The sequence below is a fragment of the Schistocerca serialis genome, chromosome 6, assembly GCF_023864345.2.
Source record: "Schistocerca serialis cubense isolate TAMUIC-IGC-003099 chromosome 6, iqSchSeri2.2, whole genome shotgun sequence".
Classification (NCBI taxonomy): domain Eukaryota; kingdom Metazoa; phylum Arthropoda; class Insecta; order Orthoptera; family Acrididae; genus Schistocerca; species Schistocerca serialis.
Window position 1 is genome coordinate 625,474,584 of NC_064643.1, and position 20,043 is coordinate 625,494,626.

Sequence of the window (20,043 nt, forward strand, 5' to 3'; positions counted from 1 at the left end):
AACTTTTTTATTGTTTCACAGTACACGTCTTGATTAATGGTCGTACCACGTTCCATGAATTCAACCAACAACACCCCTTTGGCATCCCAAAACACCGTTGCCATCAGTTTTCTGGCAGAAAAATTTTGCGAGGCTTTTCTTGGTTTGGTAGGCGAATTTGAATGTGCCCACATCTTTGATTGTTCTTTTGTCTCAGGGTTCACGTACTTAATCCAGGGTTCGTCACCGGTCACGATTCTGTTTAACAATGGTTCTCCTTCGTCCTCATAACGTGACCGAAAGTCTAATGCAGAGGCCATTCTTTGAGTTTTGTGGTGGTCGGTAAGAATTTTGGGCACCCATCGTGCACAGAACTTACGGTAACCCAATCTTGCTGTCACTATCTCGTACAAGAGATTCTTAGAAATCTGTGGAAAACCAGTAGACAACTCCGACATTGTGAAACGTCGATTTTCACGAACTTTTGCATCAACTGTCTGAACGAGTTCGTCAGTCACCAATGATGGTCTACCACTCCTCTCTTCATCATGAACGTTTTCTCGTCCACTTTTAAATAAACGTACCTATTCACGGACAACTCCTTCACTCATAACTCTTGGTCCATACACGGCACAAAGCTCACGATGAATAGCTGCTGCAGAATATCCTTTGGCTGTAAAAAACCTTATGACAGCACGCATTTCACATTTGGCGGGGTTTTCTATTGCAGCACACATTTCAAACTGCCACAAAAACTAAACTAGCGCAGGTACGACGTTCACTCGACCACGGCTTGATGCCGACTGACCTGTTGAGTGCGTGAACGCACAGATGGCGTCGCTACTCCCCCCACAACCCGCACTGTGACCAATCGGAGGTTACTTTCTGAACCGCCCTCGTATTAGGACACCAGCATGGGGAAGCACTCACTCGTGGAGCCGGCCGGGGTGGCCGAGTGGTTCTAGGCGCTACAGTCTGGAACCGCGCGACCGCTACGGTCGCAGGTTCGAATCCTGCCTCGGGCATGGATGTGTGTGATGTCCTTAGGTTAGTTAGGTTTAAGTATTTCTAAGTTCTAGGGGACTGATGACCTCAGAAGTTAAGTCCCATAGTGCTCAGAGCCATTTCAACGATTTTGAACTCACTCGTGGCCAGGCTAAGGGCAACGATGCGTCGTGGCGTGGACACTCCGAGACACGGAAAGTTCTAGGGAAACATCCTGTTTCATAACCACTCAACAGCCACCCTCAGCTCGTGGAGATTGGTCTGGGATGGGACCACCGCATGGCTACCCATCTCGATGGCGTGACGCACGTGTTCATTAGGTCCTTGGTCAGACACCTCGAGTGGAGATTACACAAGCACTCGGTACAGCGTTGCTGAAACCATGCTGATGCAGTTCGGAAGTGATGGCGTGATGCTCTGTTTTACTGAGGTACATACAAGTCGCCAGCGGGATATTGCAGGTAGTGCTGCCAGAGCTAGTTTGCAGAAAATCGGAACTTAGAGATTGGTCGTTTAAAAATTCAGCGGGATACGGATCTAAAAATTAGTACATAAAAAAGGTAGAAAAACTATCTTGAGCCTCCGGTACGCCACAATGTGTAGCTGCAAATATTTTTGAATCATGATAATTGTGGTTTACAGGGCTCTCGGGTATCCAGCGGGATGCGATCGTTGAAACCCACAATATTTCGGCGAATAACCTTTCTGCCATCATCAGGTGATTCTGATGGGATTCCATGGATTCCATCAGAACCACTGATGATGACGCAAAGATTATTCGCCGAAATATCGTGAGACTTCAACGATCGCCTCTGACTGGACAACCGGGAGCCCTGGAAACAATACATACGTCGGGAAAACTTCTGATCAGATAACACGATAATTGCGTTTATACAGGGCTTTTCATAAGTACCTCCAGTGTTCCACAAGACGTCTGCACCAAAACTACAAGACATAGAGAAATGACTCGTCAGTGGATACAGCACCTGTGCAAGATTTTAACTAACATGACAAGGTGCTCAATGTGGGAACTATTTGTGACACGGCAAACATCAGTAAATGCGTAAAACATGGAAATTACTGACACGTATTGCTTTGGAAATCTGTCCATTGGGTTGCCCACCTCCAGACCCGAACTTATTCAGAATGGTTGAAATGGCTCTGAGCACTATGGGACTTAACTTCTGAGGTCATCAGTCCCCTAGAACTTAGAACTACTTAAACCTAACTAACCTAAGGACATCACACACATCCATGCCCGAGGCAGGATTCGAATCTGCGACCGTAGCGGTCGCACGGTTCCAGAATGAAGCGCCTAGAACCGCTCGGCCACCCGAACTTATTCGATGCGACATTACGGAGTGGACGATTTGCCTATAATGTTCTGACATCCTGTCCCATACTTCAACTAGGCCACGACGCATTTACGAATCGAAACTTGGAGAGATGCTCTGTCACTGATACGATTCATTTCTGTCCATGTCTCGTAGTTTTCGCGCTGTCGGCTTGTGAAATCCTGGTGATACTTATGAATAAACCTGTAAATAATCATCCACTGAAGCAGTTGAAATTCGTTAGCGCCGCAGCACCCTTAGCTATAATACTTTTCTCGTAACAGACATTGTCATAGCTGCATAGCGCGTAGTTAGCCGAATTCGTGCCTGTTTCCAAATTTGTGGAAATTTAATGGAATGGAGAAACGATAAGAGATGTATGTTTCATTCCGCTTATCGTTCTAATTTTTAAGGGAGCAAGGATGGTCATTGTTATGTCCATCATTTCACACATGCAGCATAACAAATGTTCCAATATTTTGCAAAAATATTACGGTTTTTCTTTGTCTTGCTGACATGCATTACCCATAATCTCTTCTACAAAAAAGCCCTTAATACAAGAAAACCGAGTATGAAAGACTTAAATATGAAGAAACACATGCACGGTTATGAATTATACTTTGTTATTGTGATTCCTTAATGTATAAGGGGCACTCAAATGAAAAGCGAACTAATTACAACAAGCGTTAAGACATTCATGCCACGGGGAAACTTGACAATCTATTTGTGTTTCGTAGAACGCGATCGGCCACCGATGAATCCACAATATCACCCACTCTTGTACTTCGTCGTCCGACTGAAACGGACGTCCACAAATGTCTTTCTTCAGATCCCCAAAGATGTGAAAATCACACGATCAAAGATCCGGGCTCTTCGGAGGATGTTCCAGTGTTTCCCAACGAAATTACTGAAGTGTAGCCTTCGTCCGATTGACAGTACTGGTGCGGCTCTTATCGTGCAACAGGATGATTAGGTCTGACAGCATTCTTTAATTTTTGACTTTATAGTGCGGCGCAGCTTCTGCAAAGTGTCTTCACGGCGTTGCACGTTGCGTGTGGTTAAGCGCGAGGACCTAGACGAGCAGAGGACTCCTGCAGTCGAAGAAGGAGGTTATCATTACCTTACTGGAACCTGTGTGAACAGCTTTGGATTTCTTTGGCGGTGGAGATGTGGGATGTTTCCACTGGTGGTTTTACCGGCTGCCCTCGAACTGTCGGAATACTGGCGGGCGGTATCATCCTGCCAATGAGACAAAGACTACGCCTCAGCAGTTTGGTTGTAAAACACTGCAGCATAGTCTGTACAGTACGATCTTTCTCCGCGTAATTTTGACATCTCTGACGACCTGAAGAAAGACGTGCGTGGACGTCGAGTTCAGTCGGACGGGGAAATGCGACAGTGGAAGCAGTCGAGGACCCGTCATCGGTCGACCACGTTTTACGAAACGGGAGCTGATCGTCCCGTCCCCCAGTGGTGATTACTTTTGAGCAGAACCATTCCATAGCCCCACTGTGGTGGGTGTTCGGTTTTCATTTTGCTGCCTCTATGGTATTTTTTCCACTCCCACACTCCTAATCAGACGAATGCTGCGATTCAGCGACTTGGTTGAGAAGCGCTGGAATATCCTCCATAGAGCCCGGATGTTTCCCCGTGTGATTTCCACGTCTTTGACTACCTGAAGAAAGACATGGGTGGACGTTGGTTTCAGTGGGACGAGGGAGCGCAAGAGTGGATGCGGTTGTGGATTCGCGGCCGACCGCGTCTGCCCATGAGAGGAATGTCTTAACGCGTGTGGTAACTACAGGGCTATTACAAATGATTGAAACGATTTCATAAATTCACTGTAGCTCCATTCAGTGACATATGGTCACGACACACTACAGATACGTAGAAAAACTCATAAGGTTTTGTTCGGCTGAAGCCGCACTTCAAGTTTCTGCCGCCAGAGAGCTCGAGAGCGCAGTGAGACAAAATGGCGACAGGAGCCGAGAAAGCGTATGTCGTGCTTGAAATGCACTCACATCAGTCAGTCATAACAGTGCAACGACACTTCAGGACGAAGTTCAACAAAGATCCACCAACTGCTAACTCCATTCGGCGATGGTATGCGCAGTTTAAAGCTTCTGGATGCTTCTGTAAGGGGAAATCAACGGGTCGGCCTGCAGTGAGCGAAGAAACGGTTGAACGCGTGCGGGCAAGTTTCACGCGTAGCCCGCGGAAGTCGACGAATAAAGCAAGCAGGGAGCTAAACGTACGACAGCCGACGGTTTGGAAAATCTTACGGAAAAGGCTAAAGCAGAAGCCTTACCGTTTACAATTGCTACAAGCCCTGACACCCAATGACAAAGTCAAACACTTTGAATTTTCGGCGCGGTTGCAACAGCTCATGGAAGAGGATGCGTTCAGTGCGAAACTTGTTTTCAGTGATGAAGCAACACTTTTTTCTTAATGGTGAAGTGAACAGACACAATGTGCGAATCTGGGCGGTAGAGAATCCTCACGCATTCGTGCAGCAAATTCGCAATTCACCAAAAGTTTACGTGTTTTGTGCAATCTCACGGTTTAAAGTTTACTGCCCCTTTTTCTTCTGCGAAAAAAACGTTACAGGACACGTGTATCGGTACATGCTGGAAAATTGGCTCATGCCACAACTGGAGACCGACAGCGCCGATTTCATCTTTCAACAGGATGGTGCTCCACCGCACTTCCATCTTGATGTTCGGCATTTCATAAACAGGAGATTGGAAAACCGATGGATCGGTCGCGGTGGAGATCATGATCAGCAATTCATGTCATGGCCTCCACGCTCTCCCGACTTAACCCCATGCGATTTCTTTCTGTGGGGTTATGTGAAAGATTCAGTGTTTAAACCTCCTCTACCAAGAAACGTGCCAGAACTGCGAGCTCACATCAACGATGCTTTCGAACTCATTGATGGGGACATGCTGCGCCGAGTGTGGGAGGAACTTGATTATCGGCTTGATGTCTGCCGAATCACTAAAGGGGCACATATCGAACATTTGTGAATGCCTAAAAAATTTTTGAGTTTTTGTATGTGTGTGCAAAGCAGTGTGAAAATATCTCAAATAATAAAGTTATTGTAGAGCTGTGAAATCGCTTCAATCATTTGTAATAACCTTGTACTTTTGAATGGAACTATTCCATGATCCCGTTATGATGGGTGTTCGTTTTTCATTTGACTGACCCCCACAATTACTTAACGCACCTTGCTAGCATGCAGCTTCATCGAAATTGTTTGTATGTACTGTGTTTTGAAATATATACATATTTTGTAACTTACTTACCAGTGATATTTCCACTGACTGAATGAAATGAGGACGCCGACGGGCATTGTGTACGCACCTAAAAGCAATCTGCCTTCCTCGTTTCATTTCTCACTACAAGGCTTGTGTCCAACCTTCCTCTCTACAAGGGCTGAAACTTCTGCTGGGGACAATTTCAGTGAGGTGTTCGAGTGCCTCTGGAGCAATGGCAGCACGTTCTTCCCCAAGAACCAAAACCGGAGAAGATAGGGATTTAGGACACTTGGATTTAGAGCGAAACCAATGTTCTAACACATCCCAAAGCCAAGACTCTGGGCACGCCAGTCCGTTTCAGGAATGCTGTTGTTCATAGATCCTTGCTCAAATGGCTCTTAGCACTATGGGACTTAACATCTATGGTCATCAGTCCCCTAGAACTTAGAACTACTTAAACCTAACTAACCTAAGGACAACACACAACACCCAGTCATCACGAGGCAGAGAAAATCCCTGATCCCGCCGGGAATCGAACCCGGGCGCGGGAAGCGAGAACGCTACAGCACGACCACGAGCTGCGGACCATAGATCCTTGCCTCACAGGTGCTGCTCTACAGTTATGACAGGGAACGGAAAAATACCCACATATCGTAACACGACCTCCTCTGTACTTCGCTGTTGGCACTATACATGTCAGGCAACGTTCTAGGCATTCACCAAATCCAAACCGTCCCACCGGATTGCGACAGGATGTAGTGAGATTTATCGCTTTAAATCACTCGTTTCAAGTCATCCACCGTCCAATGGCGTCGCTCTTTACACCATCCTAAGCTTCGCTTATCATTGTAAGAAGTGTATATTTCTATTGTCTATTGTCAATTCACAATTTATGAAAGATGTTTATATTTTATTAATAGGATTAAATAGGAATAATTAATATTTTTCATGTTGGAAATAATTGTGGTAGCAGGGAATGTCTGAGCCAAAGTATTATTGACAAGAGAGACCGCAAATTGATATAGTTTTAAAAAGGGCGGGAGAGACCGCGTATGGATACATTTTAAGAAAAGAGCGGGAAAGACCGCGCATTGATACATTTTGTAATGGTAGCAGGGATTGTCTGCACCAGAAAGCACTGTTGCAGGAGAGACCGCGCTTTAGCGTTCGTAGGAAGTCAGTAGTAAGCGAGATGTGAAGCGAGTTGGTAGCAGGTCTGAAGCGAGAGGTTGAGAGGAGTAGTGTGCCTGCCAGCCACCAGCTATGATTTACAAGAGATTATAAACGGATGTACAGAGACACCAACTAACTATTATGATAAGAGGAACTAATATTGCCGGCCGCGGTGGCCGTGCGGTTCTAGGCGCTGCAGTCCGGAACCGCGGGACTGCTACGGTCGCAGGTTCGAATCCTGCCTCGGGCATGGATGTGTGTGATGTCCTTAGGTTAGTTAGGTTTAAGTAGTTCTAAGTTCTAGGGGACGGATGACCTAAGATGTTAAGTCCCATAGTGCTCAGAGCCATTTGAACCATTTGAACTAATATTATTGAATTATTTTCTTTGCGAAACTCAAGACTACTGAAGGTATGTTTGCGCAATGCTAGTTGTAAGATTATTGTAAAAAATAAGTCCCATTTGAACGTTTGTAAAATAATTTCATTACCAACAGTAAATATTTGAAGCGTTTTCAGAATATAATTAATTTTTGCCAGCAATGTTGCATTACTGATTATAATCCATCCCAAAAACCATCAACATAGCAAAATTTTATTGTTGTCAAGAAAAATTTTAACTATGAATTACGTAACTTCAGTCAAATTAATTAATGAATAACGTCAGCTTTGCTATTAAAGAATAACGTCAGCTTTGGTAATAAATACAGCCACTTATTATGAAAGCCCACCAGCAGCTAATAGAGTATAGTAAAACAGAGTAAGTATATTCATGTCGCAGTTCGATGTAGCAGACACATGGCGATCCAGTAACAGTAAAAAAGGTAAGGAACAATTTTGGGTTATTGCAGATAACGACTGAGGGCCATACGACGACGACACATTCTATGTTTCGTCGAAATAATCCGAAAATCACTTTTAAAAAGCAGCAATTAAATTTGTATGCGAAGATTGAGAAAGAGAATAAATTTCAAAGGGAAGATTTCATTTGTTATTATTAAGCAAGAGATAGAAACCCTAAGGAAAGGTTTCATAGGTTATGGTTCAAAATGGCTCTGAGCACTATGCGACTTAACTTCTAAGGTCATCAGTCGCCTAGAACTTAGAACTAATTGAACCTAACTAACCTAAGGACATCACACACATCCATGCCCGAGGCAGGATTCGAACCTGCGACCGTTGCGGTCGCTCGGCTCCAGACTGTAGCGCATAGGTTATGGTAAAAGGTAAGGTTATCATTAACAAAAGAGGTATAGAGGAGACGGGAAGGTTTCATCATTAATTGCAGAAATGTGTGGTTTATGAGGGCATGCCCTACCATGTACCCCATTATTTTTTTAACTCCCTACGCACGATCATTGTGTTAGCTGGGCTGCTGGTAGCACTTTGTAAGTCACGAGGGGTTCCTTCTGCTGATTCCATGCTATTTTTTACAACTACCCGCCACAATGCTCGACAGTCCGTATGCGTCAGCACATAAGGTCTGCGTGGTCTCGGCTTGGCTGTGGTGGTTTATTCGCGTTTCCACTTCACAATCACATCACCCACAGCGGACTTGGGCTGTTTTAGAAGGGTTGAAATTTCCCTGATGAATTTGTTACTGAGGTAACATCCAATGAGTAGTCCACGTTCAAAGTGTCCGAGCTCTTCTGGGCGACCCATTCTGCTGTTTATCTCTTGACTGCTGACAACACAGTACTCCCCGACTCTTTTATGCACTATCACGTCACAAATACTTCACAAATACCCAGTCAGAAACTAATAATATTTAAAAGTGGTACGAAGATTAATAACGTGCTTGAAATGTCCATAAATGTAAAATTGTACACTTCGCAAAACGCAAAAGTCGTAGTATATTTCGAAACAGCACATTGTACAACGCTTTTGAGACAAATTTCCTTGCAAAGCCAATAGAATTTGTTACTGTAGGGTATGATGCGTTTACGCTCAAAACCTATTTGATGAAACCTTACAGTTGGCGTAACATGGCTCGAGAAGAAAGAGTCTACAACTATCAAGTTTCAAGGACTCGAAGAGTTGCAATAAACGTTTTCGGCATACCTTTCAGTAAATTCAGAGTATGTGAAAAACCAATATCTTTAAAAATACAGTCGGTGGACAAATTTGCTGCGGTAAACGAATCCCACCTACATCTCATGAGGTTTAATTGACTTAGAGGATGAAAACCATCGATTTTCCCAGGATCGTGGCGTCAGGAAGAAATTACTGGCCCACAGAACTTCCGCAAACTGCCCACAGACATCCACATCGACAGGCACAACAAATTCAGGATAATTACCGTCAGCAGTGTAAAGTTCCACAAATTGTAAAGTTTCGCTGTCCTGCAACTTGATCACACAACTTTTAACGGCTCTAGTTGTCATCTTGTTCGTAGCACTAGACGTTGTAATATGATGCAATCACAGAAGAGGCAAACTCACTACTGAAAATCAAACACGTTTGATTTGAAGCGTGAGCCATCACGCCTGCGTGTGATGTTAGTGCCAAAGTCACGGCTCTTCGTTCGCATGGGTATGTTCCACGATAGTGTATGACTCACGCTAAGAGTTTCGCGCGCCATGAAAACTCCACTTATACGATAACGTGTGTCGCATGTTTGCCTTCGCAGCAGTCTTACTCGGATTCTTTTTTTCATACAATGAGGCCTATAATTTTAATTCTTTCTACTAACCCAAGTCGTCTGAGAAATTTACTTGCCCGTTTTGTTATTAATCCTTATTGGTTTATTCGCCTCATTAATCCCCCTGCAGGCAAACTGAGGAGCTATTTGATTGAGAAGTAGCGGCTCCGGTCTCGTACTCTGACATACGGTCGTGAGAGCGGTGTGCTGACCACATGCCCTTCCATATCCGCATCTAGTGACGTCTGTGCGCTGTGGATGACACGGCGGCCGGTCGGTACCGTTGGGCCTTTCATGGCTTGTTCGGGCGGAGTTCAGTTTTTAGTTTTTATTACCAGTTTCAATGGGGAAGAAATACAAATGAAAAAAGCCGCAGAATGGAACTGGGAATTGAACACAGATTTCCTGCTTCCCAGCCAGATGCACTGGTCGCTACGCCAGCGGGGCTTTCCTTTAGTAATGCAAACATTTTGGGTGCATAAGCAGCTGTAGCAAAAGTTTCATTTCTCGAATTCTACGAAAATATGCGTTTGCGGACCCCACATATGTTGATAAAAGATGCTCGTTTTTCAATTACCTATCGAGCCCGTCAGTTCTGAGTAGATTGCACGTCATGAATTACAGGACTAGTTTCTCAAAAACGTGTGTTGTTGAACCAAATCTCAGAGGCTTTTGTTTTAGGATGTACAAAGAAATTTGCCAAATATGAGCCGAATCGGTTGGCTGTGTCCGAGAACTTCCCCTTGTATGTGCCTTGCACCGTGCACTTCACAGTGGTTTGCATAGTATGGATGTAGATGTAGTAGATTTGTTGTCCGGGACAGCAGACTCTGACGACAGCGGTTTTACCTTAATAGAGGTAGGTTTATTCCCAGGACACCGCTGACGCGATGGTACATGGGTGTCAAATAACTACACGAACCTGGAGATGGCGCGTCCCATACGTAGGAAATCCGATGTACAGAGCGTTTGCATTTCCTGCACATGACTGTCATGCAGGCAATCAATACAAGGTGTGACTACCATGCGATCACGGCACGCAACACGCAGAACTGTTACATTCACGTTAACAATCAGCGATAGGCTCTGTCTCTCTCTCTCTCTCTAATTTAGTTGTCCATGGGCGTATACAAAATAACAGCTGTTGACCTGAATATGAATACAAACGTATCGCGAAGAGTTCTTGACATAGTTATTCTGGTACATTTTGAACATCGTGAGTTCTAAGTCAACTAGGTCTGTGGAATAGTTTTTTACGGATATTTGAAGTAGGTGTGTTGTGTGGTTTCACTAAAATGTACAGAATGGAATAAAGCGTCATCATAAAGTTCTTCGTTTCGTACTGTTTATCGTCAACCATATACAGCTGGTAAAGGTTCATTTGATGTCTGCTCCTTCTTCTTTAAAATTTAAGTCATTAAAGCTGTGTGAAGTGAAAATGCGTCTCTCATTATTCCAGCTGCTTCATAAACTATTAACTGCACAACAAATGTCATTAGAGTTTTCTGTAGAACTCTGGGGGAGCAATTCAGAATTTTGATCATTTTTTTTTCTTGGCAAAATATCTATTTTACATGATTGAAGGTTCCCGTATACTATTGATTTATTCGCGTAATTTTGTAAAACTACAGAGAACTCTAGAACTACAGGGTATCTATCAAGAACTCTTAAGAAATTATATATTTCTCAAAAGTCGGGTGCCAACTTTACATAACTGTGCAAGCATTGTCCTGTGGTATTGGACATCCACCGCCGCCCGGGATTAGCCGAGCTGTCTTCGGCGCTACAGTCATGGACTGTGCGGCTGCTCCCGGCGGAGGTTCGAGCCCTCCCTCGGGCATGGATGTGTGTGTTTGTCCGTAGGATAATTTAGGTTAAGTGTGTAAGCTTAGGGACTGATGACCTTAGCAGTTAAGTCCCATAAGATATCACAGACATTTTTTTGACATCCACCCTAGACACTTGAGACCTCGGAAACCCGGATTCTTGTCTACTCTCCGATATGCTATGTCCCAAGAGTCTTGCAACGATTATTATCCCAAATCCGAAGTCTGTTAACTCGTGACGTTCCGCCATGTCCACTGCATACAAGCATGTAACAGGCTTCTCAGATATTGCGTACATACTCGCGCCATGCGCCGAGTTTAGCTGCAACATTCGGTCAATAGAACAATCCTTCCGTAAATTTTGACCTCTATGTTTATTTTAATGTTTTATGTGCCCTTGAGTCGCATGTAATGTTCGTAACTTCTGCGCCACGCATTGAATACTCTACGAAGTGCTAAATTTTACATTTTATGGAACTGGTGATTCCTCAAAAGCTTATTCGAATTTATTTGCAATCCACATAACTTATACCATTAACAATAGAAGTTTCTTAAGAAACATGAATATGGACGGGGGTGGGGCAGTGGTAAGGAAATGGACTTTCATTCAGGAGACCCACGGCTCAAGTCCCCGAACCCCAATTCAGATTTTCTAAAGCACTCAAGGCAAACGAAGGACACCAGCGATCTCCCTACGTATACTTTACGAACTTGGTGAATATCCATTTCATTACAGACGTATAGAAAAGTTACAATTATAGTTGCGGTTGAAAACTAACATTTAAGGATCTCAACATCACGATGCACAGAGTACGGGCATGCATCAGCTTCTGACTGAAGGCAGCTCTGCAAGATTATTCACTGGGGGCGGGATGTGAATAATTTAATCCAATAGTAGTTGCGGGATCAGTATCTTTCGTGATTCACTTGGAGCCGGCCGCGGTGGCCGAGCGGTTCTAGGCGCTTCAGTCCGGAACCGCGCGACTGCTACGGTCGCAGGTTCGAATCCTGCCTCGGGCATGGATGTGTGTGATGTCCTTAGGTTAGTTAGGTTTAAGTAGTTCTAAGTTCTAGGGGACTGATGACCTCAGATGTTAAGTCTCATAGTGCTCAGATTCATTTGAACCAATTTTATTTGATTCACTTGGAAGTCGTCCCCCCCTCTCGTCCCCCCCCCCCCCCCCCTCCCACACGGTCAAGTACATTGTCATTAGATAACTAAACAATGCTCGACACACGAGCAATATGTTCTTTTCTTATTCCGAAATAAGAAATTCCGTATGTTCAAGCTATCCGCAGCTCGACGTTAAGATAAAGGAACACGATAACATTGTGTCAATCTAAGTCTACTAAGGCACAATACTTAGCAACCGATAGCTCTTTGAGTAATTGCAAGTTTAATAAGGGGAGGCATCTAAACGTAGATGGCCTTGCTAAAGCTAAACGTGACTCGGCGTCAATCATCTAACTACAACTGCACCTCTAGAGTCACTTGGAAATTCCGTTGTCAATCCGTTTCGCTTCGTTAAGATAGCTTTGCTATCGAAATTCGTTGCCGTTCATTTTGCTCCTGAGAGAACTGTAACTTGTAAAATAAGAAACTAAATTCAATTACGGTTTTGAACTGAGACTGTTCCAGAAATATGCATTGGACGAATCTTCAAATAATATACACTGATGAGCTACCTGCTTAATAGTTTGTTTGTCTGTCTTCGGAACGAAATACTCGCTGATTCTGCGTATCAGGGATCCGACCATTTGTTGATAGGTTGTTCGAGATATGTGGCACAGACGTCTACGCATAGGTCATGTAATTCTCGTAAATAACGAGCTACTGATTTGCGGCAGTGATGGCTCCCGATAGTGACCCATATGGATTCCATAGGATTTACTCCATGCGAATTTGGTCGCTGAGACATCAGCGTGAATTCACCATAATGCTCCTCAACCCACTGTAGCACCTTTTTGGCTCCGAGCAGTCAGTTATAGTGATGAAAGGTGACATCGCCGTCGGGTGAAACTTCAAGCATGGAGGGATACAGGCGGTTCGCAGCTATCAGCGTGACTTCGATCACTGCCACAGGTTCCATGCAAGAGCAGGAGAATGTCTCCCGTAACATAATACTGCCCCCACCAGCCTGCGTCCGTGTCGCACTGTGTGTTTCGAGCAGCAGTTCATCTCGATAAGGGTGTTTGTGAAAACTACCATCGACCTAGTGTAGCAATAATGTGATTCACCTGAACAACGGACGCACTTCCATTGATCGGCTGTCGAATCCCGATGGTCCCGTGCCCATTGCAGTCGTAATTGACGATGTCGTTGGGTGAACAAGTGAACACGTAAGGGCGGTCAGCTGCGGAGCTCCATGTTCAACAACGTAAGATAAACGGTGTGCTCCGAAACATTTGTGCGTGCTCCAGCATTCAGCTCTATAGGCAGAGATGCCACAGATCACCATCTACCGACCTGTACAGAAGAGACAAGCCTCCGAACTCCATGTTCTGTATAGAGTCGTGGACGTCCAACCATTTGGCTCCTGGTGGTTGTTTCACTGTCCTTCTACCTCCTTTTGTAGAGCCTCACGACAGTAGCACGTGAACATTCGACCAGCTTCGCCGTTTTTGAGGTACTCCTTCACAGGCTCTGCGTAATAATAATCTGCTCTTTGTCAGAGTTGCTTATCTCAATGGGTTTCTCCATTTTCAGCCCATATCTTTGCTGTGGTGATCCCCCATTCGTGCCTGCTCCGCTTACATACTTTTGTTACCGCGTAATGTGCCCGCAACGCCACCATGCGGCATACAACGTCGCGTTGAGCAGTGGCCATACTGTTTTGGCTTATCAGTGCATTCTACCCACATAGGAGGTATCTCACAAAACACTCGTTCGATCAATGCGTGAATATCGCTCCTCAGTCTGGGATCTGCACCAGATAGAGGAAACAGAAAAGATCCAACAGAGAGCAGCGCGTCTCGTTATAGGTTCATTTAGTAAGCGCAAACGGTCCGCAGAGATACTCAACCACATTCAGTGACAGAGAGGAGTTCTGCATCATGATGTGCTTTACTTTTAAGGTTTCGAGAGAGTACATCCTTAGAAGAATCAGTCAATACACTGCTTCCTCCTAAAAGACCACGAAGGTAAAATTAGAGATTCGGGGTCACATGGAGGATTGCTAGCAACCGTTCATTCCGCGAATCATTCGCGACTACAACAGGAAAAGAGGGAAGTGACAGTAGTACACAAAAAAATCCTCCACCACACATCGTAAGATGGCTTGTGCAGTACAGATGTAGATACGTGTGTTGAAAATATGTGGGAGATTTTCCAACATTACTTTTCCACAAACAATTGTATACCAACACTGAATTACAAGTTAGTGGACAACACGTTTAGACTGATTCCTTGAGTGGCCCAGCTTCATATCCAACACACATTCTCAGCCTTTGACAACTGTCAAGCTAAGACTACAGCATTCACCATATCTGCGATGACAACTTCAAAAAAAATTGCGGAACCACTAAGAAACTGGAAGAAATTAAAAATTATAATTTTTTATGCGTAAATACAGTAGTTTCAAAAAACTAAAATAATCACAACCGAATTGTTGCACGAAACAGCGCTGTACCTTGCCAGTGCTGTGATAGATGAGTATCTTTCAAAACGTGCTGTTATATAACGAGTGACTACTGTGATCTAAAGCCAATCACTTCGAGTATCACAAAATATCTTACTGAACTCTTTTTTTAAAAAGTGGTTTCATCCTTCTCATTGGAGGTTGAAAGTGTTTGTACAATAAAAGATACATATTACAAATTGTTCAGCATAATTTAATTTTCTATACATTGTGGTTAAATTTAAGAACTGAACAGAACATAAAGCAGGAAGACAATGAATGGTATTTCTAACCCAATGTTAATTTTTTGCAGTTCACATCATCGCTGTCGAGATTTTAAATCTCATTAGATTAGAGATTAGATCAATTTTTCATTCCATAGACGCATAAGAGAGGGAATCCATCTGGGTGTGGAACACGTCAGATAAACACATTACAAAAATGTAATTAGAAAAACTTGAGTTTCATTAATTTTAATGATCCTCAGTCAATAAACAGTAAAATTGTGTATATGAATTAAATTTAAACTTCTTATATTTACATGTTTAATACTTACATCTGCTTTCATTAAATCAATCATTCAGACATTTGCTAGTTTCTTGGCTATTACAACCAAGTATGTCAAAAATTAAAGTAAATTATTTTCAGTGATCCTCAGTTAAGAACAATCAGATTATGTACAAGATTTAAAATTAAACTTCCACTATTTACAGACTTGAGACTTACATCTGCTTTCCATGCATCCATCATTCACATGGTAGGTAGTTACTTGGCTGTTATAACCAAGTATTGTCAAAAATTAAAGTATAATAAATTTTCATTAAAATGGTCTACTGCACTTGTTGAGAAACTCATGGATGGAATGGGAGGAGTTGGCCACCAAAAATTCTTTTAAATTATGTTTAAATTGTGCCTTGTCTGAAACTAAACTCTTAATGGTTGCTGGTAACTTATTGAAAATATGCGTTGCTGAATACTGGACTCCTTTCTGGGCAAAAGTAAGTGATTTTAAATCTTTATGTTGTTGTTGTTGATGATGTGGTCTTCAGTCCTGAGACTGGTTTGATGCAGCTCTCCATGCTACTCTATCCTGTGCAAGCTTCTACATCTCCCAGTACCTACTACAACCTACATCCTTCTGAATCTGCTTAGTGTATTCATCTCTTGGTCTCCATCTACGAGTTTTACCCTCCACGCTGGTCTCCAATACTAAATTGGTGATCCCTTGATGCCTCAGAACATGTCCTACCAACCGATCCTTTCTTCTAGTCCAGTTGTGCCACAAACTCGTCTTCTCCCCAATTTTATTCAATACCTCCTTATTAGTTATGTGATCTACCCATCTAATCTTCAGCATTCTTCTGTAGCACCACATTTCGAAAGCTTCTATTCTCTTCTTGTGCAAACTATTAATCGTCCCTGTTTCACTTCCATACATGGCCACACTCCATACAAATACTTTCAGAAACGACTTAAATCTATACTCAATGTTAACAAATTTCTCTTCTTCAGAAACACTTTTTTTGCCATTGCCAGTCTACATTTTATATCTTCTATACTTAGACCATCATCAGTTATTTTGCTCCACAAATAGCAAAACTTCTTTACTAGTTTAAGTGTCTCATTTCCTAATCTGATTCCCTCAGCATTGCCCAACTTAATTCGACTACATTCCGTTATCCTCGTTTTGCTTTTGTTGATGTTCATCTTATACCCTCCTTTCAAGACACTGTCCATTCTGTTCAATTGCTCTTCCAAGTTATTTGCTGTCTCTGACAGAATTACAATGTCAAAGTTTTTATTTCTTCTCCATGGATTTTAATACCTCCTCCGAATTTTTCTTTTGTTTCCTTTACTGCTTGCTCAATATACAGATTGAACAACATCGGGGAGAGGCTACAAATTTTTATGTATATTGTTGTTATTCCTAGTATTGATACTGTGTACTAAGCAGTTAGTAGGAAAAAGGAGATGTATTATTTACAACAAACTTAATTAAGGAATAAATATATTGAGAAGCTGTGGTTAATATGCCCAGTTCTTTGAATAGGTTTCGACATGATGTTCTTGGATTTACACTACTCATTACTCTTATTATATGCTTCGGTACTCTAAACATTTTTTTTCTCTGTTTGTGGAGTTACCCCGTCATATTACATAATGGAGTGAAAATAAGGAAAATATGCCAGTTTTTTTTATATTTATATCTCCTATGTCTGACATTCGCATTGCAAACACAGATTTGTTTAGGCACTTTAGCAGTTCGTTAGTATGTTGCTCTCAACTGAATTTATTATCAAGTTGTAATCCCAAGAATTTAACACTCTCTACTTCTCCTATTTCCATATCACCATATTTTATACACACACCAGAAGGAAATCTCTTGGAAGTCTTGAACTGCATATAGTGGGTCTTTTCAAAGGTTAATGACAGTGAATTGGATATGAACCACTTATTAATGTCAGTAAAAAATTGATTAGCAGTAAAAATTTGATTAGCTGCCCTTTCTAAATGTATATTTGATTTAATATGTATTGCAATGTTTGTCTCATCTGCAAATAAGACAAACTTAGCATCTGGTAATGTAACAGATGACAGGTCATTAATATACACAAAAACAGTAGTGGACCTAGTATGGAACCTTGGGGAATACCACATGTAATTTCATCCCAGTCAGATGATGTCTGATGGCCTACTGCTGAAGTGTTACGTAATGACACCCTTTGTTTTCTATTAGTAAGATATGACTGAAACCACTTTGCAGCACTACTAGTGACGCCATAATATTTTAATTTATTTAAAAGAATGCTGCAATTCACACAGTCAAACGCCTTTGACAGGTCACAGAATATGCCAGTTGCCTCTAATTTGTTGTCCTATGAATTAAGGACATTTTTGCTGTAAGTGTAAACAGCTTTTTCAACATCAGAACCATTAAGAAACCCAAACTGTGACTTTGACATTATGTTATTTTCACTAAGGTGCTTAAGTAGAAGCTTGAGCATAACCTATTCAAAGATTTTTGAAAAAGCTGGCAAAAGTGAGATCAGTCGGTAATTTGATGGCATTTCTTTCTCCCCTTTCTTGTGGAGAGGTATAACTTCAGTATATTTAAACCAGTCTGGGAATGTTCCTGTGACAAGTGAATGATTATACAAGTAACTTAAGATATGACTAAGCTCACATGAACACTCTTTTATTAACTTTGTTGATATGTTATCATAACCACTAGAATGCTTTGATTATAAGGACTTTATGATGGATTCTATTTCTTTGGGTGAAGTAAGTGTCAATTCCATTTTACTGAGATTGCTTGTGTGCACTATTCTCAAATATTCCATTGCATTATTTACTGAACCTGACAACCCCATGCTATCAGTAACAAAGACAAAATACTTATTTAAATGGTTTGCAACACAACATGCTTTTGTTACCAGGGTTTCATTTATTTTTAGAGCTATTTGTTCCTCCTCATTTCTGGTCCTACCTGTCTCTGACTTAACTATATCCCACATTGTTTTTATTTTATTGCTGGATGTACTTATGTTCTTCTCATAATGCAGGTGTTTAGATTTCTGGACAACCTTCTTCAATATTTTGCAGTTATTATTCTAATGAGCTATAATGCTAGTATCAAAGGTGTCCATATGTACCAAATAGTCTCCTTTTTGTCTCACATGATATCTTTATCCCTTGTGTGATCCATGGTTTCTTATTAGACTTCTGCTTAATTTGAGTTACCTTCAGGGGAAAAGAATTTTCAAATAAGGTGCTAACTTTATTAATGAATGTTTTGTATTTTCCATTTGTATCTTGGATGCTGTAAACATCCATCAAATTAATTTCTTTGAGCAATCTCCTAAATTTCTCAGTTTTTGACTATTTTATTGGCCTTCTGTACTCAGTTCTGATAGATGTTTTACCCTCACAATTTTCCAAATTTAATGTTAGGTGTTGCATGTCACGATCAGATAGCCAATTTACTAGTGGTTTTGTAATGTGGCTTCGTTGCCTAGAATTGTCTATAAATATATTATCAATGGCAGTCTTAGAACATTTGTATACCCAGTTGGGAAATTTACAGTAGAAATTAAATTGAATGACAATGTAACTGATTTCAGTAACTGTTCACTGACAGTGTTTTTCAGGACATCTATATTAAAATCACCAGCAACCACTAGTTCTTTGTTTTTTAATTTTAGATGAGATAATAAATCTTCAAGACCGTTTACAAACAGGTTGAAATTTCCTGATGGTGCTCTGTAAATGGCTACTATTATAAAGGACCTATTATGAAATTCTATCTCTGTTGCACATGCTTCTAAGTGCTGCTCTAAGCAAAATTTATTTATGTCTATATTCTTAAATTTAAATTTTTTTAACAAATGTGGCAATTCCTGATTTCTCCATCTTTTGTCTAAAGAAGTAGGAGGCTAACTTAAATTCAGTAAGGTTTAACATATCTATATCAGTGGTCACATGATGTTCAGAGAGGCAGATTATATCAACTGGGTTCGATGACTCTAATTCATCAATGCACATAAGTAGTTCATTAATTTTACTTCTAAGCCCTCGAATATTTTGATGCACTAAAGATAGTTGGCATTTCACGTTTACCGAGATGAAATTGGGTGGAAATAAAATTTCTGCTGATTGCTGTAAAGTTTTAACCATCAGCATTGCTGATCCAATGTGCCAGGATTATGCTGTTTGATTTCTTTATCAAACTGAAGGTTTGTTTCAATCTTTGCTTCTCTCAGAAGTTGACTTCGTTCTGTCCTACCTATCTTAAAAGAGGTGCTGCTCCAACACCTATGACCACTGATATATTAACACTCATGGCAGTGCCTCCCCCCCCCCCCCCCCACCCTTACATTTCCTGCTATTAGCCCAGCCAGTTTACTCTTCTCATTCCTGTTGAGGTGTAGTCTATGTCTAGTATAATCCTATCCACTGAGAGAATCAACAGGAACCAAACCAATATGTGACCCCGCACCCGACCCAAGCAGCCGTTCCAACTCCAAATTAACTCTCCTGACAGAAGAGTTAAAATGAGGTCGGACATGGCGTCTCAGAACAGACACAAACTCAACACTGGTATGTCTCGTTGCTGACGGCTCAAATGGCTCTGAGCACTATGCGACTTAACTTCTGAGGTCATCAGTCGCCTAGAACTTAGAACTAATTAAACCTAACTAACCTAAGGACGTCA